We start from the raw sequence: 26323 nt of genomic DNA on the forward strand, positions 1-26323 counted from the left end.
TTATCTTTGTTTTATTTTTTGGCTACACTGGGTGGTGCTCAGAGATAACTCCTGGCTCTTCACTCAGAAGCTACTCCTGGTGGTCTCAGGGGACCGTGAGGGATTCCAGGGATTGAACATGGGTCGTCTGCTCTACTATTACTCCAGGTCCAGAGAATGACTAAGAAGAGAGGAAACAACAGATACTGATATGAATATTATGAAGAGTAATCTTCATACAATTTTGCCTGAGATGTAAATTAAACCTATCACTAAAGAAAACAATATGTATGCTCCTCAAATGATTAAAAATAAATCCTATCATGTTATCCATTAATACCACTTCTGTGTATATTTGCAAAGGAAGTGCATCATGATTGTGATAAGATACATACACTATTATGATTATCGCAGAATTGTTCATAATAGTTCATATCTAGAAACTATTCAAGGTATACAGTGTATTTGTGGGAAAATAGGTAAGGTATTAGCACATAATAAAACATTGATAATGGATAAACAGAGATTATTCCCTCCTTTGTGGTGGCATAGATGGGCCTTGAGTACTTCTACTAAGCTAGAAAAATCATTCATAGATGAATACTATACAGTATTTAGCACTTATATGTAGAGTTTAGAAAGTCAAACTTGTGTAAAATGATAAATTTTTGGATCCACTAAATTTTAACTTTCTTGGCCATCTACATTATATGCTCTGTGGGTGGAAAAATGTTCCCTTAAAAGTTTTTATTGGGAGATTGGTTAATAATGAAATCGACCGTATATAAATTAAAAGAATAAAAAAACTGAATTGTATTTATGAGTTACAAATATATAATACGCAAAATCATGTTGGGCAATTTATCTAAAAATGGTCTAGATCCTGGGGCTTCAAAAGATAATTCCCAGGAATGAGAACATCAGAAGTTTGGTACCTAAGTAATTGTCATGCCCTGCAAATAGTTTCTTTAGATATAAGTTTCAGCATTTTTGTTTTTGGTGCTCAGTTTATCCATCTACACTTAAGGGAGAGGTAAATGTTTTTCAGTTTTAGCTTGGGTCTTTATAGTCCTAGCTTAAAATAATCGATATGTCAGAATCTACACAGAGATTATCTTATTGTTATTTCTGTCTTTTGTATATTAATTTTATTAAATTACTGTTATTTGCAAAGTTATATAATTGATTTTTAGACATACAACATTCCAGTATAAATCCTCATATGAGTGTAAAGTTCCCTTCAATATTTCCAGGTTCCGTTCCATACATACCTCCTCCCCTTGACTGCCTGTCATGTGGCAGGCATCTTTTTTTTTCTTTTATTTTTTTAAATTTATTTAAACACCTTAATTACATACATGATTGTGTTTGGGTTTCAGTCATGTAAAGAATACCACCCATCACCAGTGCAACATTCCCATCACCAATGTCCCAAGTCTCCCTTCTCCCCACCCGACCCCCGCCTGTACTCTAGACAGGCTCTCCATTTTCCTCATATATTCTCGTTATTAGGACAGTTCAAAATGTAGTTATTTCCCTAACTAAACTCATCACTCTTTGTGGTGAGCTTCCTGAGGTGAGCTGGAACTTCCAGCTCTTTTCTCTTTTGTGTCTGAAAATTATTATTACAATGGTGTCTTTCATTTTTCTTAAAACCCATAGATGAGTGAGACCATTCTGCGTTTTTCTCTCTCTCTCTGACTTATTTCACTCAGCATAATAGATTCCGTGTACATCCATGTATAGGAAAATTTCATGACTTCATCTCTCCTGACAGCTGCATAATATTCCATTGTGTATATGTACCACAGTTTCTTTAGCCATTCGTCTGTTGAAGGGCATCAATGGCAGGCATCTTTTTAAGGTTTGCTGTTCAGACTGGGATATCATGATTTCAGAGTTGTTAACTTTGTGGTTTGGATATTTATTTCTCTTTTTTTTTATCATCACCTATGTACCTGAAACTTTTCGATTCTGTCCCCAATTATTTCACTTGTCTTTCTTCCCCTCCACATTGTTTATTTCCTTCTCCTCCCTATACTATGAGGCCAAGGGTGAGCTAGGCAGTTCCTTGTTAAACCATTGATATTATTCCAAATTCCACATGATAAGTCATATCATCCATCTTCTTTTGGCTTACTTCATTTAACACTATGTTTTCTAATTCCATCCATGCTACAATGAATTGCATTATTACATCACTCCTTATAGGTTTGTAGTATTCCATTATATAACTCTATTTTGATGGAGTTTTAGAAATTTTTTGTTAATTTTTGTGAGTACTTACATATCCTTTAACCCTTTTATCTTATGCAATGAGTGCAAATATTTTCTCCACTAAGCTGTCTTCAAGTTTTTAGCCTGTGTTTCTTTTGCCATACAAAATCTTTTTAGTTTTATGTAGTCACATTTGTTTAGTTTTTATTTTGTATCCTTTGACTTTGGCATTATATTTTTGAACACTCCTTGAGTTATTGAAGCATTTTTGTCTATATTTTCTCAATGTACTTTAGAGAGTCATATATGGTCTCAAAGTCTTTGATTCACTTTGAGTTGATTTTGTCTTAGATGTAAGATATAGAGAGATATTTCAATATATTACACATTATTTTTCAATTCCCTAAACTATTGGTTGAAGAATCTGTATATTTTCCTATCATGCTCTCAGCTCCTTTGTCAAAAATTTCTGAGAGTATATATATGGATTTGTTTTTGGATATTCTATTCTATCCCTTTAATCAGAGTGTGATTGTACCAATGCCATGCTTTTCTGATCACTCTGAGTTTGTAGAACAGCTTAAAGTTAGGCATCAAAATGACTCTTAGTTTCTTAGTTTTCAGTATGGCTTTACCTTTTAGAAGTATTTTAAAATTCTACTCAAAACTTATAATTCAAAGTTCTACATCCTTTGAAGAATGTTGTATGAAGTTGGCTAGTGATGTCATTGAATCTATATAGTATTTTAGGTAGGGTGATCGTTTTGAAAATATTGATTTTTCTAATCCACATATATAAAATAATTTTCCATTCCTTAAGGATTTTATTAAGTATTTTAAAATTTTCATGGCATTTTTATTTTATCTCTTTTGTTTGCTTAGTTCTAAATCTTTGATGCTTTTGAACACTATTTTAAATGTGTTGAACTCTGATATTTCTTTCTGATTTCTATAAAGAATTGCAATTTTTTAGCATTGACTGTGTAGTTGGTCACTATTTTGTATTTGTTTATTATTTCTATAAACTTCCTTGTGAACTCAGTGTCTTCGATCTATATCATCAGTTCATATACAAATGGAGATAATTTTACTTCCTCTTTTTCAATTTGGACCTCCTTCATTTCCTTTTATTCCTGATTTATTTTCCTGGAATTTCTAATATGTCACTGAATATGGGTAGAGACAAAGGATATCTTTGCCTTGTGTCTTATGTCATGGGAAATTATTTCTGTTATTCACCATTAAGAATCTTATTGGCTATCAATGTTTTATATATAGCTGCTACTATTTCAAGGAAGATTTCTTCCACCCATATTTTACTGAGGACTTTTTTGTATCCTGTATGGGTATTGCATAGTTTCAAAAACTTTCTTTGCATCTATTTATATGGTTACATTTATCTTTATTTTTATGATGTGATGTATAAATGTTAATTGATTTTCATATATTGAAGTATTCCTACATCTTTGGAATGAATCTTACTTGACCATGGTGTATTTTTTTATGTGCTGTTGAATTCTTTTTGCAAAGTTTTGTTGAAGTTTTTGCACAGATGAATGTTCAGCAAGAATATTAGTCTGAAATTTTGTTGTTTTTCTGTAGTAACTGTCAGTTTTGGGTATCTGTGTAATATTTGTTTCAAAGAAATTGTTTGAAAGCATTCCTATTTGTTTAGTATTTCTTTTAGAAATTTATGGATCAATTTCAATAAATCTTTGAAGGTCTGGTAACTATCACCTATAAACCTATCTGGGCCAGGGCTTTTATTCTTCCCGTGATTATTTGTTACTGCTTCAATTTCCTTGCTTAGATTGGTCTCTTCAGGCATTCTACTTTCTCCTCAGTCAGGCTTTGGATATTATATATTTCTAGGTATCTGTCAATTTTTCTAACTTAACAGCATAAAGTTGTTCATAGTAAGCTCTTACATGTCTTGAGTTTCTGGGGTTATTTTGTAATTTTTTGTGTTTTGTTTTGGTTGGTCCAATTAAATTGATCACTTTATCTTTATTTCTCATGATCCTTATCAAAACTTTGCCCATCATGTATATTATTTTAGATAACCAGTTTCTTGTTTTATTGTTTTTGTATTGCTTTCTTGGTTTCTATATCATTAATTTATGCTTTAATTTTTATTATTTTTTCTTTTACTAGTGTTTGAGTTCATATGTTGTTGATTCTCCAGATAATTAAGGTGTGAGTTTAAGTTTTTGATTTTATCTTTTTCTTCTCTCCTTATACAGGCCTGTACTATATGAGTTCCCCCCTAAATTCTGGTTTTGCTGAGCCTTGTAGATTTGTATCTTGTTTCTTCATATCATTAGTCTCTAGGAATATTTTTCTTTCTTGATTTCCTCTTTGTTCCAGCTGTTATTAGTCAACATGCTACTCATTTTTCAGGAGTTAGAATTTCTTCACATTACCTTATTATAATTATCTTCATGGCATTCTGGTCCAATAGGATGTTTGGTATGTGAATTTATGTAAATGGACTTATGTCTTAAAATGTTATCTATCCTGGAGAATGTTCCATATGTATTAGAGAAGAATGTGTATTAATCTTTTTTTATGAAAGGCACTACATAAATCAGTTATTTTGAGCTCTTTTAATTCTCATCTAGAGACTTATAGCTTTACTGGCATTCTTTCTAGTGGATCTATCCAGTGATGAGATTGGCATATTAAAATATTCCTATTATATATGAATCCCTTATTATATTTCCATTCATGTGCTTCTCTAGGTTTATGAACAAAAACCTTACAAACATTGTTTATTCGATATTTGTTGCTTATATTGATCATAGCTATTACTTATAATTTTACTGTTCACTTGAACAATGAGTAGTATCCATGCTTGCCTCTGTAAGCAACAAATGAATTTATTTTGTTTCCTGATCCACCCAGATATTCTGTTCATATTGATGGAGAATTCAGTCCATCAAGATCTAGTGATATCATTTATAGTAAGGGCTTTGTCATTTTACTATGTAGTGTTGTTAAACTTTTACAAGTGCCTTCTTGGTTTATGTGACCTTTCAGTACTTTATTCAGAGCTAATTTGGTTACTGCAAATGTGGTCAAGCTACATTTTTTCTGAGAACGATTTTTTTCTGCCCCTCCCATCTACTGAGAGCATTACAGGGTAGTGAAGTCTAGGTTGACAGCATCTTTCATTCAGTAATTTGGATATGTCATAACCATGTTTTTCTTACCTTAAACCTTATATAGATCTTAGATGGTATTATGATGTTTTTTCTTTATATTTGATGTATTTCTTTCCTTTACTTCTTTAAGAAGTTAACCTCTCTTTTACTATTGAATTTTGATTAATTTGTGTCTTGTTATTGTTCACTTTGAGTCTACTTTGTTTGGTATTCCTGGCTTCTTTAACTTATGCAGCTGCCTCCATACTATTGTATCTCCCACAACCATTCTTCCTCTTTCTGCTTTTCCTCATTTTCTGGTCTTCCTATTACTTGGAGTTTTTTCTCTTATTGTTTCTTTTAAAGTACCTTATGTTGTCTTCCATCCTTTTTTTCTCTTATTTTTGAATTTCCTTATCAATGCTGGGTTATATTTTATCTTCAAGCTTGTCTGTTGCTAGTATATTCTTTAACTCTTTCAATTTCATTTACATGAAATCTTTCTTCCACAGAAATAGTTCCTCTTTGAGCTGGTTGAAATTCTTTTTTACTGTTTGTTTAATTTCCTTTGCTAGTGCTCCCCTAAATTTGTTGCCAGAGTAATAAATGTTGATTTTTAGAACCTCATATTACCATACCCAAGCATTTTGAAGGGTTCATGTACTTGCCTTGATTTCTCTCTTAATTTGTGACTGCTTTGGAACTTCATAGTTTCCACCACTTTTCTTCAAGTTGTGCAGGTGTTAATGGTAGAGTTTTAGATATCCAGTTAATTGAAAAATGATGTGTTGAATTGTTTATACCAAAGGGCTACATGAGCTTCTAAGGTTATTTTCTTTACCATGTGGTATTATTAAAGTATACTGGAAAATGGGAAACTAGTTGCTAAACTGAGTTAACTAAGATTTAAATCTGTATACTGTATCAGAATTGGAACTGTCACTTTCTGCCTGCCCTTGAATTGGATACATATGTAAAAATTCTGGGGTGTGGATGTATTGCAAGGTTTTGGGTTCAGAGGGTACAAGGGCATCAGTTAAGTCCAATTCTTGTCAAGGTGTCATGGTGGAGAGGTGCAGAATATGGAACTGGGTTCTCCAGTTGTCTATGGGTGTAAATCCAGTCCCACATTGATAACCTGAGTTCATAGGGTAGAGGGTTATTCGATTTGGACAGTTCCTGCCTTTGTGGCAGGGTGGGGTGGTGAAGAAGATAGGGCAGGATTTCCTAGATTAGCAGGTGTGCCTCTACTGGTGGGCTTCAGGGATTATTTCTATGAATATTATGTAGCAGCAATTTTCAGAAAAGCTTGCTTTACATAAATTTTGAGTTGCAGACTTAATGTTGTAGTCTTTCTACAGAGAGATCCAATTCTTTGGAGAAGAAATGATTATTTTTGCTAACTTATTTGGAAGAATTTTTAATGTCTACCTATAACCCTCCTTAAATAGATTTATTAACTGCTGGCTGTTATTATAACTACAATATGCTCATTCATTATTCAGTTCAATGTATAAGATTCATCCACACTCACATTTTTTTCTCAGCATGATACTTCTTTCTCTACATCATGTTTCCATGTAGAACTCGTCTCTGATTTGTCTTTGTTTCTAAGTTATACAATACTACATAATATACTGATAAGAAACCTACGTAATAAATATTTCTAATGTATCTTTTGTTTTATAAAGCAAACGTAATTTATTTTTAGAAAAGAAAATGAATGGGCAGATGCACAGCTGTTGCAATGAAAACTGGAGGAAAAAATGTTCTCTGCATTTAGATTCACGGCAGAAATTCCTGTTTTAGCTAAAATATGCATCCTTAGCTAAATAAATGGTAATCTGTGTTTGGAATTATGAATATGCAAATAAATTTCTTAATGAATAAAAATAATAAAACACATAGAATTAGAGCCCTAAATTAACTGTCTTCTCCCTCAGTATTCCATTCTTTTGCAAATAAAAATATAACAAATTTTAAACTTCTACCATATATAATTTATAGAAGAACTGTATGAAATAAATAATGACTTGGCCAATATTCTTGTATTTTCTGCTACCCAATTCATCTGTTTACTCAAAAGATGAGTTATATTGCATGATGTCCCAGAGAGAGTCAATTCTTTTATGCAACTTACTATCCTGCATCCTGTAAGCATTTAATGTGTTAATAATAAAGAACAGGTTTTTTCTGTAAAGGGGAACCGCATTATTGTATTAAATAATAATACCCAACAATTATCCTATTATTGAAATTTTATTGAGAAACTTCAATTTTTATCTGGCTCCACTAAGTTTTAATAACATTCTAGAGTATCAAATAATATCAGTAATATATTATTTAGTGTCAGTGAGTTTCCAATAGATTACTTTCAATAATCAGGGATGAGATAAAAATAATATAAACATTTAAGAATATGAAAAATCATACTTCAGTATAAAGAACTAAGAATTTAAAATTTAAAGAGTTTTTTAAAATTTGAGGTGTGAGCTTCAATTAAATATTTTAGTTAAATTATTTTTAATGTTTTTATTTTGTATAATGTGTGGGACATACCTGGTAATACTCAGGGCCTACTGCTGACACTCTGCTCAGGAGTGAACTGTCATGGTGCTAGGAAGACCATAAACAATATTAAGGATCAAATTGGTGTGCTACATGCAAAAATACTACCTTACTCTTGCATTATTTCATCACCAGTCTAAATTTCAGGATCTTGTTGTAGCTTTATTTATTGGGCAGTGGCACATCTGATATTGTCCAGGAGTACTTACAATTTCTATGTTTACTGACTGCTCATAGTAGTGGTTGGGGATTGAACCATGGCCTCATTGAACTATCTATCACTCCTTCAGTTAAATATTTTGACGTTTTAGAACAGTACAGTGTTTCAATAAGGTCATTGCCTCAATAATGTAGATATCACATTTAAAAAAAAATAAAAAAAATGAAACTTTTAGAATATGTTTGCTCGGGAAGGACATGCCTCTACGTGCTCTTTGCTTGTCCAAATCACAGACCAGAGTGGTGTCTCAGGAACAACACCCTCCCTCTTGACTATTTCTAAAACATAAAAGGGACACGTGTACCTCCTTTGTATATCTCAGATGTATTCTCTTAACATCTATAACTCTTTTCGAACATCCTCGTATAGTGGCAATTCTTCCCACTGCTTTTGTTATTTGATTGTTGGATTTTCCCCCTTTGAGATCTGTTTTATAAGCAATACTGGTAGAAGAGTATCTCTGTATAGCTATCATGTTTGAACCAAGTTACGGGGAATGTTGGACTTTATTCGTCGGCTCCCAGATGCACCAACAATACCTTTTGGCATTGCTTCTCTTTTGCATAGGCACATTAAAATGGGAAAATAATACATATGCAAACAAGTTCTTATCTAATAGAAATGGGAACACAAATTTGGTAATGCAATTAGGCACTGCCAGGTATGACCCCAAAATTAAAAACAAATGAATGTCACTAAAAATTACAAAAAATAATGATAACATGAAATAAATTAATAAGTTCAAGACAAGTGAGGAAATAAATATATCAAACTTATTAGTATTTTGTAAAGCTATGTGGTTGATCCTATCATATTTGTAGGGTACAGAAATGATTTTAAGAAAAAAATTCAGATCATGGAGCTCTATTATAGTGGGTAGGGCATTTGTCTTGCACATGGTCAGCCAGATTTTAATTGCCAGTATTTAAAATAGTCCCCTGAGTTCCCCATAAATAATCATTTCTTTCTTTCTTTTATCTTTTTTTTTTGGTTTCTGGGCCACACTTGGTAATGCTCAAGGGTTACTCGTGGCTATGCACAGAGAAATTGCTCCTGGTTTAGGGGACCATATGGGATGGTCTGTCCTGGGTCAACCTCATACAAGGCAAATGCCCTACTGCTGTGCTATTGATCCAGCCCCCATAAATCATTTGAGTGTAGATCTAGGAGTAACCCCTCAGCATCACCATGCCCCAAAATAAAAAATACATACATATTATTTTGGGGGGGTTTGGGCCACACCCACTGACTCTCAGGGATTACTCTTGGCTATGCGCTCAGAAATCGCTCCTGGCTTGAGGGACCCTATGGGAGTCCGGAGGATCAAACCACCATCTGTCCTAGGGTACCGCAGACAAGGCAGTTGCCTTACCACTTGTGCCACACTCTGGCCCATAAATATTTTTAATTTAATTTACTTTATTTAAAGAGTATGTATCAAATACTTGACATAGCTGGCCATAATATGTTTCCATGTAACTGGAAGAGAATGTTGAGATAGATGATTATAACATATTTGTTTCTAGATTAAGTGGGAGAAAAATTATTAAAAAAGAAATGAAAAATAAGAGAAAAAGTTGTACAGACACAAGCTTATTTGTGAAAATCATTACATCTCCAATAGGTTAAGTCATTATCAGAACGTTTAGTTTTTTCTCCTTGCTTGTTGGCCATTCCAGTACTTCTTTTGTTTCTGAACATTAGGTGGCTTCAATTTAGGTGGCCTAAATTGATGTGTTCCTACAGTGATGACATTATTAAGCAAAAATAGAATTGTCATGTAGCCACATGGTCCAGGAATGCCAAGCACTATTTCTGACACTGCATCTTTTGTATAGTGCCTTTTTGGCTACCAGATTCCAGAAAGATGAAAAGGAGAAGGAAAGGTGCCCACACTCACTCCAAAAATGTACTGGTGATATCAAACCAAATACCAACATATCTGGAGCTTTGGCCAAATCGGTGACTCTGCAGAGAGTCTTAAAGGAGTGATTAACCAGAGACGTTGGCAAAGCGGTTGTTTTAGATAATGATGCAATAGGCATGGCTTCAGCAGGGTCAGGAATTCACCCACCCTCTCTCTAAGATTGTCAGCTTTCAGCTGAATGGCCAGTGTACTCATAAAATTTCCCAACTTCGTTTGCATGGCTTTTGAGAACTGAATGAGTCTATGGAGCTGGCTGAACATGAAAAGATTTTAAGTAAAGTGCCTAACATATATGTTAATGACAGCTTGTATGTTTTCCATAAGATTATTAATGATTATTCTTGTCCATCTCTATGCATATTGGTACTAGAATTGATCATATAAAACTCTCTATATGTAATTCTATATGTCAAAATTAATATATAATTGAAATTATGTATTTAAGTATGCTGTAGACAAAAATGATTGTGTAAACATAACCAAAATTTATTTATGCTACAAACATAATTTATAATACAAATAAAATATGCAAATTTATTCTAAAATTTTATGGCAAAATGTCAGATTTTTAGAATTTTTAGAATCACAATTACTAAGAGAGAGAGCAGCTGTATAAAAGAATATTTGCAATATTCATCGAAATGGCACTAAACAAAAACTATGGCAGTTTTTGGTATATTGAATGATGTAATCTATTGATGATTTTCCGTAACTTAGATGTGACTATTTTTAATAAACTGCTTTGTTCTTGATTTTTATTGTTTTTAGGAATGTATCAAATGGCAGTCATAGGATATCTGAGAAGTCTGAGGGTTTTTTTCCCCTTTATGCTTGTTTTTAAGAATTGCCTAACTATGGGAATATGCATAAGTGTGACAAAGTTGATAGACTTACAAAAGTAATTTCTGTGTAGTTTATTAAGGAAAGCAAGTTTATGATTAATGAATGCTTTTTATGATCCCATGCCACACAGGTTCTCAGACATTAAACATATATTCATTCAGTGAAGCTAGTAATTTACAAAAGGTAGATGTAAAGGATTTGGGAACAGATATAAGGAACATAAATAATTGGAGAATAACTGACATTGTCTCTGCTACCAAAATATAAATTGGAGTATGCTATGAATATTATACTGTAAACTGCATCCCAGTGAGAAAATATCTATAGAAGATTATATCCCCAGTATAGCTATAATAGAGACTTAACACCTTGATAACATGTGCTTTATTTTAAGGATATTTGTATGAAGACAAACAGAAAATTATACTGATAGTGGTAGGGTGGGGAAGAACTTCACAATTTATATAACTCACATAAAATGGCAATGATAATGATAGTGGAAGGCTGGAATAGATAGATTATGTATATTTAAAACATAGATATTGTGAATACACATTACATTGATATAATCAACTAAATTTTAGATCAATATTTTTATAAAATATTTAATTGGTAATGAAAGGTATTTTTCCTACTTATTAAAGTAAATATTCATACAGACAAAATTATTGACCAGTGCCTTATTTTATCTCTTAAAGCTTTGTACATTATCAAAAACATATTTATAGATATTATCATCTTAATCAACACTATATATCTGAAAAATAATTACTGTATTTGTTCCAATACAAATTTTTAAACAATTTTGTTTGTTTAGGAACAAAACACTCAATTACTTAAGGCTTAATGCTGGTTCAGTGCTCAAAAATCATTCCAGAACTGCTTGGGGCACCATATCTAGCACTTACAACTTTGATTTTGAAACAACCCAAATTTTCAAACAATGAAAAATAGATAAGGAAGTTATGGCACACTATTCAGTAATGAGGGATGAGGAAATCATGCATTTCACTACAACTTGGCTGGAACAACTTGGCTTGAATATCAAGTTAAGTAAATCAGGAAGAAAATAGCAAAATAATACTGTATGTTCTCACTTATCTGAGGCATATAACATAAGAAGACAAGGAAAAGAAAGATATCAAAGTTAACCAAACCCTTACTCCTACATTGCAGAAACAAAAATGTCAAGGAAGGTAAGGAATAGAAGGGGAAAACATGTTTGTATGTAGTTATTGAGAAGTCTTGTTCATGTTGATGGTGTTGTAGAAGAAAGATTTCTATGTACAACAAAACTACTAGAACTAACACTACTATAGCCATGGAACACAAAGCAAAATGTGTCGACGAGGCAAGTTAGAAGAGGGTACCAAATTGGAAGAGGAACATTGGTGTAGAAATATTGACAATGGTGGTGGGAGTGGAATTTGAAAACCATATGCCTGAAACTCAATTATTAACAGCTTGTAAATCAACGTGCCTAAATAAATAATAAATAAACAAACAAAAATAAAAATACCTCATCATGTTATTTCAGTAGTATGTTCAGTGATACAACTCTATTAGCATGAAAACAACAATAAACAAATGGGAATGCATGAGACTAAAGACTTTTTGCATTTTTTCACAAGATCATTAGCCTCCCCAAATCCTCTTAACAAACTTATTTTTCAATGTAATTATCACAGATTGGGTCATATGTTTACAATAGTTAACTCTACATGCACAGAGTTAACTTACAAAAACTCAAATATCCAAGACCCTTGACTAATATTATTATGTTATCTCTAGTCAGGTTTTTTTTCTTATGAATTTTGGCCATCTGTTTTCTTTTGCTGGAGAAGTTGTTTATCTCTTCTTCCAGACTTTAATGGTGATATTTGTCTTTCACTATGATGCCTGAATAAAAATTGAAGAATGAAATGCTCATGCCTCTTACTGTCATCATAATATATATCAAATCTACAATAAGATATCACCTCACAATAGAGAAACTGAATTATATCAAAGAGAAGAAATAACCACTTCTGATAGGTATGTGAGGATAAAACACACTTACCCATTGGCTAGAACATAAATTGACTCCATATGTAGAAAGGATATGGAGGTTCCTAAGAAAGTAAGAACAGAACTATAAAACAATTCAGTAATTCCACTTTAAGACATAGATTAGAAGAACACAAAAATGGTAGTTGATTATGTTTATACATACACACTAACACAGGCATTTCTATGTTGATGAATTGAGATTTATAGTAACCAAGATCTTAAAACAACTAGGACACTCAAGAAGACATGAGTATGCTAAAACTATACGGTATAGATCACAAAGAACTTTACTCAGCTATAATAAAGATGAAATCTTCATAGTTTTTTCCCAAAATAGGAATGGAGCTGGAAGGTATTAAGCTAAGTAGAATGAATCAGGAGGCAAATATAACTTTTAATTTTTTTTGAAAAAGGATGACATGCTTTATTAAAAGTGCTGATTTTATTTGCAGATAAGAGAACATCAGGTTTACAAGTTACACCTTGGACACAGCCTTGGTTAATCCTGAAGTAGTGCTAAATTCAATTCAACTGTGCCAGAGTGCTGATCTTAGTATACTTAAATGTGGTATATTTGTTCATGATATTCTTGTGCTCTGTAAGTTCACTGTTCACCATTATCAGATTCTTAGTCAGAAGCTGAATAACAACAAGGAATTTTTTTGGTATATGGCAGTGTTCGTGTCCATTATCGAGAATTTTCAGTGCTAAATAAAAAAGATCCAGCAGGAATTTGATATAGAGAAAAATATACCATTTCATAGTCCAATATAGTTGGTTTCATCATATATTTGGCTGTAGTATGTTGCTCAACATCAATCTATCAAATATTGGTGCTCTTTGAAGGACGCATAGAGGGAAGTGCAGAAGGAGGCCTAAACCAAAAATTAAATCTCTTAGAACCTTCATTTCCATATTCCTAATTTGGTGTTGGAGTAAGTACTGTCAGTCACAAAGTCAGTGTCGCCAATTACTGGAGGGTACATTTTCATATTGGCTTGCAGTAGACATGGCAGTAAGGTCAATCAGCTGAAGCATCTTCTTGGGCAATTATTTTATATGAAATGAGTGATATTGGAAAGAAACAGTCATAAGCATGTTTTATTGTATCAACCAAAATTTCATTTGTAATTGAGTAGCCAGCCCATTAATATGGCTCTCATTTTTCAGCAACTTCTCTATTCTAGAGATATTTGGTTCTTCCTCTAGTTGTCTCAGATAAGCAGAGTTGTCCTTCACATATCTACTACAAAGCTTTGGATCAGCTCCCTAGTCTGCACCCACAAAGCTCACTGCAAGAATCACGTCACAGATAAACACTTGTGCAAGGGCACATCCTGATGTTTCCATTGGAATTGGAGAGTGTCAACGAAAATAAGCTCAGGCAAAAGCTTTTCTTCCTTAACAGGCTCTGGCTCTATTGGAGCTTGGCCTCAGGCTTCAGCACCTGCTCCAGCATGGCTGCCTTTTTCAGAGGTTTGGAAAGCTTTTTTGAAATAACTTTTCCAGCAGTTAAAAACTTGGCTTCCTTCTTCAGATGCATATTGGCCTGTGGCTGTTCTCCAATTTTGTTACTTATGGCTGCAAGCACTGTTCTCAGTCCCATCCTGGGTATAAAGGCTATGGCCCAGACCATGGACACCCTCTTAGCACCTGCAATACTAATCTTTGTCTTTATTTTAAGCACTTGACAACCCAGAGTGCCATGATGTCATCTTCATCAGGTGCAGCTTTAAAAGGGAAATAGAAGAAAGAGAAATCTGGAGCACTAGGTGACCTCCAGATGCCAGCTTCAAGCCAGATCAACAGCCGTTGCCAGCTCATTCCCCAGAAACATGCCACATAACTAGATGTTTCTAAAGTGCTTGCTGTGTGCTATTAGTTGGAGGAAAGGAATAGACAATTTACAATGCAAAAATTCTGAGACTATGACAAAAGAAAAGGTTAAATGTCAGAAAGGGTCCTGTGGACATTGGTGGAGGAATATTGGCACAATGATACAGAGATGGTATAGTAAAATTTTATTAATAAGTCACAGAAAACATTGCAATCTTTTCACATAAGGTTTTTCTAATATATAGAAAACATTAAATTAATAATATGTAAATGATAAATATATAGAAATACATTAAAAGAGAAAAACAGAGACATACCTGCTCTTAAGAGTGTCAGAGAAAGTAGAAATATAGTTGAATTACTTTCCTTATACTCTAATGGGGCAAAATAGGGAACGAGTAGAAAATAAATGGTGATTTATTATTTCAAAGGTAATTCCTTTAAAATAAACTTGTTTTATTTTGCAAACTCTGCACCATTTTTGAGTATTTATTTCTTGGGACTATTTGCACTTGGAACTGGGAACTAAGGAATGGAAGTAGCAGAATCTTCTAATCTCTAGAGGACAGTAGTGCAGAAAACAGAAAGTAGAATATTCAAGAAAGACCCAGTAAATGGAGCAATATTAGTTGGAATTTTCTTTCTCCAAAACAGCCCAACATCAAATTACATAATAAATATTCCAATCATAATAAATATACAAAGAAAAATTCAAAGACAATAAAGCAAACTTCACAAGTATAGGACAAATTCAGTGAAAGTAGGAAAAAGGATTTCTTATTGCAGAGGCCCAACTTGAACAACAGAGACTGAGCAGAACCCTTAGATTCATAATACTTGGGCTTGGGGACTGAATGAAAACAGGGAGCATCTGTTACAGAAGACTGAACACAACAACAATGATGGAACAGAACCTTTAAAACCGTAAAGACTCTAACCTAGATCCTGTTCTAGGACCTGCACAAATGCCAAGACTGCTTGCTACAGTGGCCTCATTGTCTTACTCACAACTGAGAGGAAAGTTTCCTGGCACCACATACAAAGCCCTTGGGATGAGGTAATGAGTATCTATGAAGCCAGGGGTTGATTCCATGATGGTATTCTTCAAGGGTAGAGAAACCCTGAATCTCTTAGGCCACGGGAATTCCCATTCTCCCCCAATGCATACTGTACCTATGCAAAAAAAATAAATAAGTGGAGGGAACGCCAAACCCTGCCAATACAGCACCCTTCTTTTTCTTGTTTTGTTTTGATTTGTTAGTTTTTGACTTTATTTTCTTCTCTCTTTCCTCCATTTTTCTCTTCCCTTTTCACTCCTGTGGTTATTGTTTGGTGATTTTTTTTCTTATTAGCCGGGTGCATTTTTTCTTTTTCTCTTTCTTTTTTGGTAGCTGAGGCCAAATATTTTTCTTTTATCTTCTTCCTTTATTCTCTTATCCTTTTTTTTTAATTTTTATTGTGACCAAAGTGTATTACAAATCTTTCACTGCATCATTTATGGTACATAGTGACAATGAATGAGGGGCATTCCCACCACCAGTGCTGTCCTCCCTCCGCCCCTATTCCCAGTATGCATCCCATATCTCCCTCCTCTACCCCGCAGTATGCTAGTGCAACTGGTCTCCACTTTACAGCTTGTTGTAGATTGAGCATCCATTCCACCGTCATTGGAGATAAAAAAAAGGATAAGAAAAAGGGGAGAAAAAAAATTGGTGACAACTACCAAAAAAAAAGGAAGGAGAAAAGAAAAAAAAAGAAAAATGGGAAAAAAAATGGACCCGACAAATAAAAATAAAAATAAATCTCTAAATAATAACCACAAGCATGAAAAAGAAAGAGAAAAGTGGAAGAACAAAGAGAAGAAAAATAAAGCAAAAAACTAACAAATCAAAACAAAACAAGACAAAGTATGGGTGCTGGAGTGGTAGGGTTTGGCAAACGACAACAGAATAGATAATGTACAACAGCTGTAAAGTGGAGACCTGTTGCACTAGTATTCTGGGGGAAAAGGGAGGAAGATATGAGATGCATGCTGGAAACGGGGGTGGAGGGAGGACAGCACTGGGGGTGGGAGTGCCCCTCATTGTTGTCACTATGTACCATAAATAACTCTGTGAAAAAAATAACTGTAGTAGAATGCCTGTCTCGAATACATGCAGGGGATGGGAAGGGAGAGGGGAGAATGTTACACTGATAAAGGGGGGTGTTCTGTTTGAGACTGTAACCCAACTACGATCGTGTTACTTAAATGAAAAATATATTTAAAAAAAGAAAAAAGAAAGTAGGAAAAATATTTAAAGAAATGTTTTGATGACTCGATGACATGCCCTTTTTAATATTTTACAGTGTCCTTAAAATGCGTGATATTAAGCCAGATCTCTGTATGCCACTCAGTGACTCAGTGCCTGCTTACCTTGAAGGCACTGTTTCAGCAGAGAGTTCCATCTCTGGCATCACCCTATATTTCCAAGTGTGGCTTTCACCATGGCCACTATGATTCCTGGAGTCACAATATGTGAATGAAAACCTGTGAGCATCACAACCAAGCGTGTGAGGTTCAAATATATCAACAATAGCTGTGACAACCACTACAAATGTTCATGTAAAGGGAAAAATATATCAAGTCATAGCATACAGGAAAGAACTATGATCAAATAATCATTTAGAATTTTAATATCAGTGTTCTTTCTGGCCATGAGCTCTTGTAGTATTGTTTCTCTCAAAATATATATATTTTGTTGTTTGAGAAATTTATTTTTATTTTTAAAATTGTATATGATCAAGATATTAAGTCATTTCAGGTTTTGAATATACAAACACCAATTACACCAACAGTGTAATTTATTAGTGTCCCCAATTTTTCACATAGCCTGCCTTCTTGCAGACAAAACCAAATTTCCTTCACATTGTTTATTACCCCTCAAAGGAAAATAGAATTATTAAAATTTAGATCAACAAGGATCAATTGGAAATGATTATCATTACTCTACAGTGTCATGAAATTCAGTATCTAAGGTTTTACTGGGATGTGGTTTATGCTACTTGAGCCTTTTGTATGTTACTGTTTAGGCTCACTGAGTTTGGTAGATTATTATGCAACTGTTTTATTATATTTCTTGTGATACTACTGGACTGACATGGCTATACAATTCCAGCTTGGGCCACATGGTCCACTATTGATAGATATGGAACAAATTTGGCGTTTGGTAGATCGATAAGGTAAAGTCATGTAACTGGGCCATTTTTGTTGGAGGGTGTCGGGTGTAGTCCTGGGTTGGTGTGGTTCATGCACAAAGATGAATCTTACTCCCTCCCCCTTCTGAGAATACTATAGAGCTTTCAGCCTGAAGCAGACTACCTGGAAAGAGCTCGTGGCCATCACTTACTTTGTGGAACTTGATAAAGGAGTTAAGCCATTTCTCAGCTGAGAAGATGGTGAGTGTGATGAGAGGCTTCTGGATATTTCCATTGGTGAAGTGGATGTGTGGGGGCTTGATCCAATTTCCTTCTGAAAATAGCTCTAGAGTTTTCAGTCTTGTAATTTGGACCCACCTGAGAAGGTTCAGCTGTTCATATTATTTGAGTTCAGTTGTGGAGCTGGGCTATTTATGTCCTAAGTGTCTATTTAAATCAGGCATACTCAAAATCGCCTTGATTAACACCTTCAGTAAGAAATGTATTTTATACTATCAATTTTATAAAACTCAACATAATTTGAAAGCACTAGCTAATCCTAAAATTTATCTAGTACTGATCCTTGGACACAGGTTAATTAGAATGGTCTTGAAACTGCAGGCATCTGTAATTATCTGAATCCAATCTCTTCTGAAAACACTATGGAGTGTAAAATTATTTAAAGCAGAATGCCATATGTCATTGTTTTTAATAATAAAAGTAATGTGCTCCTGGTTTATCTAATAATAATAAAATCTTTCTGATATGTTCATAAACTGCTATTAAATACCTATGTAATAATTCATGAAGGATTTTTGCTTAATATAAAACATTTGTAAAGATCTGTTTTACAGTTAATTGACAATAAAATTATTAGTGTTTTAACTATGAGCAGTGGTGTACAGGAGCATTTTAAGATAGCTTGCCTCAGAAAAACCATCTTTCTGATGGCAGGAAATATATGCTATAGTTACTAAACAATGGCTTGATATAAATTATGTCAGAAATATGTATACTATAGGAATAACTAAAGCGTATGAAGGTTCCTGACAAAAACCTATTCCCAGTTATTAATCATTTATCACACTTTAATGTACAGTTATAGGGAGAGAAAGCCTCTTATCTGAATAGGATGGTGGTGTTTTCATCCTATATTATGTATTGCAGTTTTGGTCATGTTGTTTATTCCAAGAAAATCTATAATACTTGCTGTTAAATACCACTGTTAGTACATATATATGTGCCAAAAATTGCACTAAGTACTGTTTAAAAAGCTTTTCTTTTTTGTTTGTTTGTTTGTTTTTGGGTCACACCCGGCAGTGCTCAGGGATTACTCCTGGCTCTACACACAGAAATCGCTCCTGGCAGGCTCAGGAGGCCATATGGGATGCCAGGATTTGAACCACCATCCTTCTGCATGCAAGGCAAACATCCTACTTCTATGCTATCTCTCCAGCCCCTAAAAAGCTTTTCTAATCTTTGCAATACCCCTTCATTTTTTTTGTTTGTTTTTGGGCCACTCCCGGTGATGCTCAGGGGTTACTCCTGGATATGCACTCAGAAATCGCTCCTGGCGTGGGGGACCATATGGGATACTGGGGGATCGAACTGCAGTCTGTCCTAGGCTAGCACGGGCAAGGCAGATACTTTACCACTTGCGCCACAACTCTGGCCCCTACCCCTTCATTTTTGATAATTCTCAATTTTTCATTTTTACAAACCTGTACTTTTACACAATAAGAGATTAAATATGATATGGAATGAGGCATAGCTAGAAAATCTTCGAACTGGAATTTTGAATTCATAGCTACCATAGTTTAGAAAATTATTATTGCTATGTGGTGAAATTCTACCAATCTAAAAAATGTTTTTTTCTGGTCCCTGTTCAGGTACCAGTCACCAGAGACCACCTGCTAGATGCCAAGCAGGTTTAAAGCTGACAAGAAAGGGTTTTCTGGAGATTGAGTTTGATGGGGGAACAGGCAGGCTAGGGAAGACAGTGTTCTAACTGACAAAACCTGGGAAGAGAGAGGGAGAGAGGTTGGAACCAGGGCAATGAGTCAGTCAGAAAGAGGACTAGATGATAGGAAAAGGCAGAAGATACAAGGTAACAGAAACAAGGTTAGCCAACAGATTTTTTAGAGACAATCTGTAAGATACAACCAGTATCCAAGAGAAACTCAGGAGAAACTGACAGGAAAAATAGCCATATAGTCACATTCCAGTCAAGGGTTTATATAGACCCTGGGCAACTACCTCTAAATGAATTACCAGGGGTCTTTTCTAACTAATTTCTCTGCCCTTAAGGGCTGTCCAAGGGCCATGTGGGGCCCCATGTAACCCAATAATTTCTATAAATTATTCACTAATTAAATATATTAAAATTGGCTTATCATACTTTAAACATCATCATTGTTTTTCTTTTTATCTTTTTACTATTTAAACACTGGTTATAATGTTGTTCATAATATATTTTTTTCACAGATAAAGTTGTTCATGATTGAGTTAATGTCATACAATGTACAACAACCTTCAACAGTGCACATTTCAAACAACTAATGTCTCCAGATCCCCTCTAACCCTCCCTTATTGCCTCTTCCTTCCTCTATCTGAGGCATACAATTTTCTTCTCTTACTTTCTATCATCTCTCTTTCTCACTTTCTTGCTCTTCCTTTTTTTTTAGACATTTATATCACTGGTTTTCTTACAACATTTAGCTCAAGGTTACAACTCTCGTGAAAAAAATGCTTAGTATATTGTTATTTAGAATAAAATATTTAGGATGACCAACATCTCAAAGGTACATTTTAGTTGGAGAAGTGATCCAAGGTTTGATGTAGAAAACTCTTGAAGGTTGTAATACTCTCTCCTATGAATTGGGCGAGGAATAACTGTTGTCAAAAAAAGACTTCCTGATGAAGTGCTGTGAGTTTTATTGATGTCAGCATGAGCATCAAACCAGATCATATACAGGTCAGGGTTATGTAGAGAATAGCCACTGATGATACTGCTTGTGATGTTTTGCACAGGTCACACAATTGAAACCAAATGACACCTCTTTGTTAATTACTTCAGACAGTTCCGGTTGGTAAAGCCCAATGAGAAGGGAGTCAATATTCAATAATTGACATCATGTTTGGAAACTGGTGCAAAATTTAAATTTTCATTTTTTTAAAGTAGCAGCCTGAATTGCAGAGGTTTTTACCTAGCCAGGTTCTTTTATAGCAGCTCAACAAAATCCCCCCTTTCTTTTCTGTTTCCAGGAGAATCAGGTAGGATCACAACCAGGGATGTGGCATTCACTTGGAGACACAGAGGCAGCTCAGAGAATGATAAACAGAAAGTTGTGTCAAAGAGCCTGATATTGCTCCTTCCAGTTTGCTGCCTTGAATGGAAATTTCAAATCATACAAGACAATAACACATTGGTAAAGAAGAAGGTACTGTAGAAGCTACAAGACCTGCAAAACAAACTAAAAAACAGGACAACAGTGCACCTTAAAAATAGGACAAAGGTATGTCAATCCTTTGTTTCCCACCCCCTCGATATCTCTTATTTTGGATACAACTTCCTTTAAATGTCCTAGTCCAAGTTTGTACAGAAGAACAAAAGGCAAAGACCCAAGAATCTAGTTGTTTTAAATTATACTATAATATACAGTTGTTTTAAACAAGTACATGTCGACTGGCTGCCATGTAGTTACATATGCAAGCACTTTTTTGGAGGGTTCGGCTTGTGGGGAATGAGCCACAGTCAGTGATATTCAGGAAATACTCCTGGACTGACGCCATTGAATGAAAGTTAAGCATCTTAACCCTGTACTTCTCTTATGTTTCACATAAGCAGCTTAAAAATGTTCTTGCTTTATTTCCACTTAATGGTTTCTGTTCTACTTTGGAGAATGAGCACAATTTTTTTTAAATAAAATGGCATACACTAGAAACTTTATGTAAGTCTCTTGTGTACAGAATTTTTCCCAAACTCAAAATATATAATATTATAATCACAATCAAAAGTCTAATAAAATCCTTTACCATAAAATGTATCCCTTAAATTTGATTTACCAGTGTTTTTGACCCCTAAATTCAGGTAACCACTAATAAAGATCATTAGTCTAAATTTTTATTTTTATTTAATTTACCATATATATATATCAAGTGTGAAATCATTGTTATTTGCATTCTTCTGTGACACTTTGACTAATATTTAATGCAAAACTTCTGTGATTTGAATGACATGCAAATTTTTATGAAATTTTTTTCTGATATTTTATAAATATTAATTTAAAGGAAAAAGCAATATCTTTGTCAGAACTTATCTAAGTTCATCTTAGTTTATTATTTAAAAATCCATGATTTTGGATTATTGAATTTTAGGAAAGTAAGATTTCAACACCAACCCCCACCAGTATCAACTCCTATCACCAGTGCTCTCATACTGAGCTACCTTGGAAGGCACATTACAAACTTTGGTGGTTCCATCTTAAATCTTCTGTTTTCAGTGTTGTTGACTTATGTCTTCTTTGGTCATAAAGTTAGACCACTCTCCCACCACATCACTAACATAATAGAAACTCTGACTCCTGTACCCCATTACTTCCTTCCTCATCTTATTTTTTCTCACCTCGATTTTGTTTCTTTTCTATCCTCCTTCTTGGTGTCTACGGTTAAGGCTGATCAAGACACCACCTTTTACTACAGTACTTTTCCTCATCCAGTTATTAAATATACCACAATTTATTGAGCTCATCCTTGGTAGGTCTTTCTTCTCTTGCTTTGCTCATTAAACATAATATTTTTCTTTCAGTTCCAACAAGATTGCATGATTTCATCATTTCTTAAAGCTGCAGTTTTCCATTTTGTGTATGGTACCATATCTTCATAATCTATTCATCTCTTATTGGGCATGTAGGTTGATTCCATAACTTAGCTATTGTACTAAATGCAGAAATGAATAATAGTGTGCATGAGGTGTCATTTGATTTAATTTAACATAATTATGCTTTTGGACCACACCACTAGAATTCAGGGCTTATACTGGCTCTGCTCTTAGGGTTCACTCCTGGCAGCCCTGGATACCTTATGGAGCAATGTAAGGTCAAATTAGTGTCAACAGTATACAAACCAAACACTTTCCCCACTGTACTCTCTTTGCCAACCAGGAATTTTTAAAATCATCACATTATTTCAGCCAAAATGTTTACTTAAATATTCAAAATAGTAACTATTAAAATGTTGAACCTATTTTTGCATGCAAAATTATCAAAATTATTTATTTATGTATTTATTTATTGTTTCATGTTCACAGGCTCTGCTCAGGGTTTACTTTGTCTCTAGGTAGGATGTAAGGGACCATATTAGGTGCTAGATAAGGAATGAGGGTCAACTGCATGCAAGGCAAGACTCTTATCGTTCTATTCTTTGACCCCAGAAAACATTTGTCTGTTTATCTTTTATTTAATTGCTTGTTTATGGTCATTCATTGTTTTTGTTTGGGGCCCACATCCAGTGATGTCCAGGGCTTACTCCTGGCTCTTTCCTTCAGAATGACTCATGCCAGGCTCAGGGGAAATCTGTTATTGGGGATAAAATCTATGCAAGACAAGTACTCTAACTCACTGTATTGTTCATCCTGTCCCACCCTTCTTGTTATTCTTATGAACTAAAGCCACAGGCTTGTAAACATTTTGAAGACAATTGTTTTGTTTTTCTCTGTCTTCTATAACTTCAAGTGGTTTGGTAAACAGCGTCTGTACTGCTTTCTATAGACACCCTACTTGTTTTCTTTTGAAAACATTGTTAGGCAACAGAGCCCTGGAATGTAAAGTAGAAACGCTCATGTTCTCAATCTGTGTGAGTTCTTAGTGAAACTTTATGTTTCTTGCATACAAAATATTATCTTTACTAGTTATTTTTTCTTTTGTGGGAGAAAGCCAGCTGTGCTCTGGGCTGGCTTACTGGTTCTATGCTCAGGGATCACTTCTGTTGGTGATCAGGGATAATACATGGTGCCAGAGATTGAATCAACTTTGACTACATGCAAAAAAACTTCCTTACATCCAATACCATCACTCTGGGTTCATATTGGAATTCTGATGAAGTCTTTAGGCATTTATATTACTAACAGGTGCCTCGGAAGTCATATGGAGTGTTGGAAAATTGGATATGGATTGGTTTCATGCCAAGACAAATACCTTATTTGCTGTATTGTTTCTCAGACCTGTAGAATAGAGGATTTTTTCTAAGTGTTTAATTTGTTTTATATCTTTGAATCACAATTTAAGTTAAATAGTTTATCAATAAAATATTTGTTAATATTATAGTTTGAATGTCTGCATCTCCAGCTTCCATGTTATATGAAGAAATGTATGTATTTAAAAACATAATTATATTAAAACTTAGGTGTTTTTATTTAGATGTGTGTAGTTGTCACTAACTTTACAATATATATTTAAAATATTTTTCATATATCGGATATAATGAAACATATATATGAAACATATTATTACAAAAAAGTAGCCAAGGTCATCAGAACTGTATGTTTTATTTATAGAACTGAACTTACATGGAGATTTATGGCTAAGAGGGTCCCTGTTGTGAGGGCAGTGTGATTTTAGAAGATAATTTGCATGAAAAGTAAAATTATCGGTATTGTAAATCCTAGTATTTAATGTGGTGACAAGTTAAAATATATGCAGATTTTTGTTTCCTCTCTAGATATTACTAATTATTATCCTTAGTGAAAGTTTTTATGTGATCTAGTTAAAGCAGACATATTATTTGTCTTGATTACCAAAAGTCAATTAACAAAACCTTTCATGACATGCTTTGAAGTAAAACGAAGAATATTATAATGCTCAGCTGAATGCATTTATAGCTGGTTAAATGGACAGATACTCATTGAGGAAGGTCACTCCAAGTGGAATGCTTCAGGATTCTGCATTGAACCAATTCCAAATATGACCAGTTAGCAATTATTTTTATGAGACTCTTCAAAAACTGCATGCCATAACTTGGTACAAGGTTAAAAAAATACTACTCTTAAATTAAGGACTTTTGAAATAGCGAAGAGTTTACTATTGGGTTTAAAATAAAGATTTTTTTTACTTTTTTTAGCATCTTGAAATTAAATAAAATCCAGCTATTTCTGCACCAGGAAAGTCAAATGACAATTTGAAAAGCTGTTCATAGCAATCTAGAAAAGAATGGAAGGACTGATAAATGTTCTCTCTGGAATCTAATTAGGTTTGATTTGAATCCAGAGAGTCTCAATGAGTACTAGAATAGAGTCACAATATAGAAATGGGACAATATATTAGTAGTGTGCTGTTTTTGAGATAAAATTGCAGAAGTTATAAAATAAAAATTATTGTTAGTGATTATAGAGGAACAAAGAAACAATGATATATCAGAGAGGAATACATCTACTGATGTTACATTTCAAAAAAGTATAACTGAATATTTTCCACTCAGCCTTGAAGTATTATTTAAGTATAGGGGGCAGTGTCTAATGCAACACTACATTTTTTGTTTATAGAATGTGGAGATCAAGAAGGGAGTTGATACTATACACAACATCTCTGTGTATGAATGAAGTCTCACTCTTGTTTGGTTCTTGCATAGTCAAGGAATTCAGAGCTATAGGTCAGCTATACCATTATAATGGCACTTAAAATAAAACCCAGTCTTCATAGAATCACAAGTTGTAATCACAAGTGTGCACATGTAATGCCGCCATAATTTAAGACAAGTTAAAATCAGAAGGCCTGCTGGGCTCCCCCAGTGCAGATGGCTGAGAAAAGACTTCAAAAAGAGGTCGCTTCCTTGAAAAATGAGGGTGGTATTTCTCAAGCTTAGTTTCAAACAATAGTTGCAAACATATATTTGCCCTAATAAGAATCTCCCTGCTGCTGGGCCAAGTATGTATATATCTGAACATTTACTTCCAAATGACAAAATTAGTACATACAAATATGGCCTTGATTAAATATCACTTTACCTGGGTAAATCAGCATCAAGAGAAATATAAAAATAACTTTGTAATTCTCAAAGTCAAGGTAGTCTTTTAAAATACATTCTGCTCACTCAGAAGAAAGGAGCCCTTCATAGGAACACCTGGCTAACTTGATAATTTTTTTAATTTATATCAGAATTAACATTCAAGGTCCAGCCTAGGAGTAAAAACTTTGAGATGTTAAAGTTTGCCATTACATACCAGAGAAGCCTCTGGCTCAACTCCCCTCTGCCTTTTAATGGGAACTTATCATTCAGAAGATTTGTAACCCAACTTTAAAGACCTATGAATTATCTGTTGTGAAGAAACTTAATAGCTCAAATAGTATGTACTGATAAGCTTGTTGCTAACAA

General features: G+C 34.0%; 1 pseudogene; it reads right to left on the reverse strand.

Moving 5' to 3' along the window:
* Positions 1-13468: 13468 nt before the first annotated feature.
* LOC125999000 (G2/mitotic-specific cyclin-B1-like) lies at positions 13469-14552 on the reverse strand (annotated as a pseudogene).
* Positions 14553-26323: the final 11771 nt, after the last annotated feature.

The sequence above is a fragment of the Suncus etruscus genome, chromosome X (genome assembly GCF_024139225.1).
Source record: "Suncus etruscus isolate mSunEtr1 chromosome X, mSunEtr1.pri.cur, whole genome shotgun sequence".
NCBI classification, from domain to species: Eukaryota; Metazoa; Chordata; class Mammalia; order Eulipotyphla; family Soricidae; genus Suncus; species Suncus etruscus.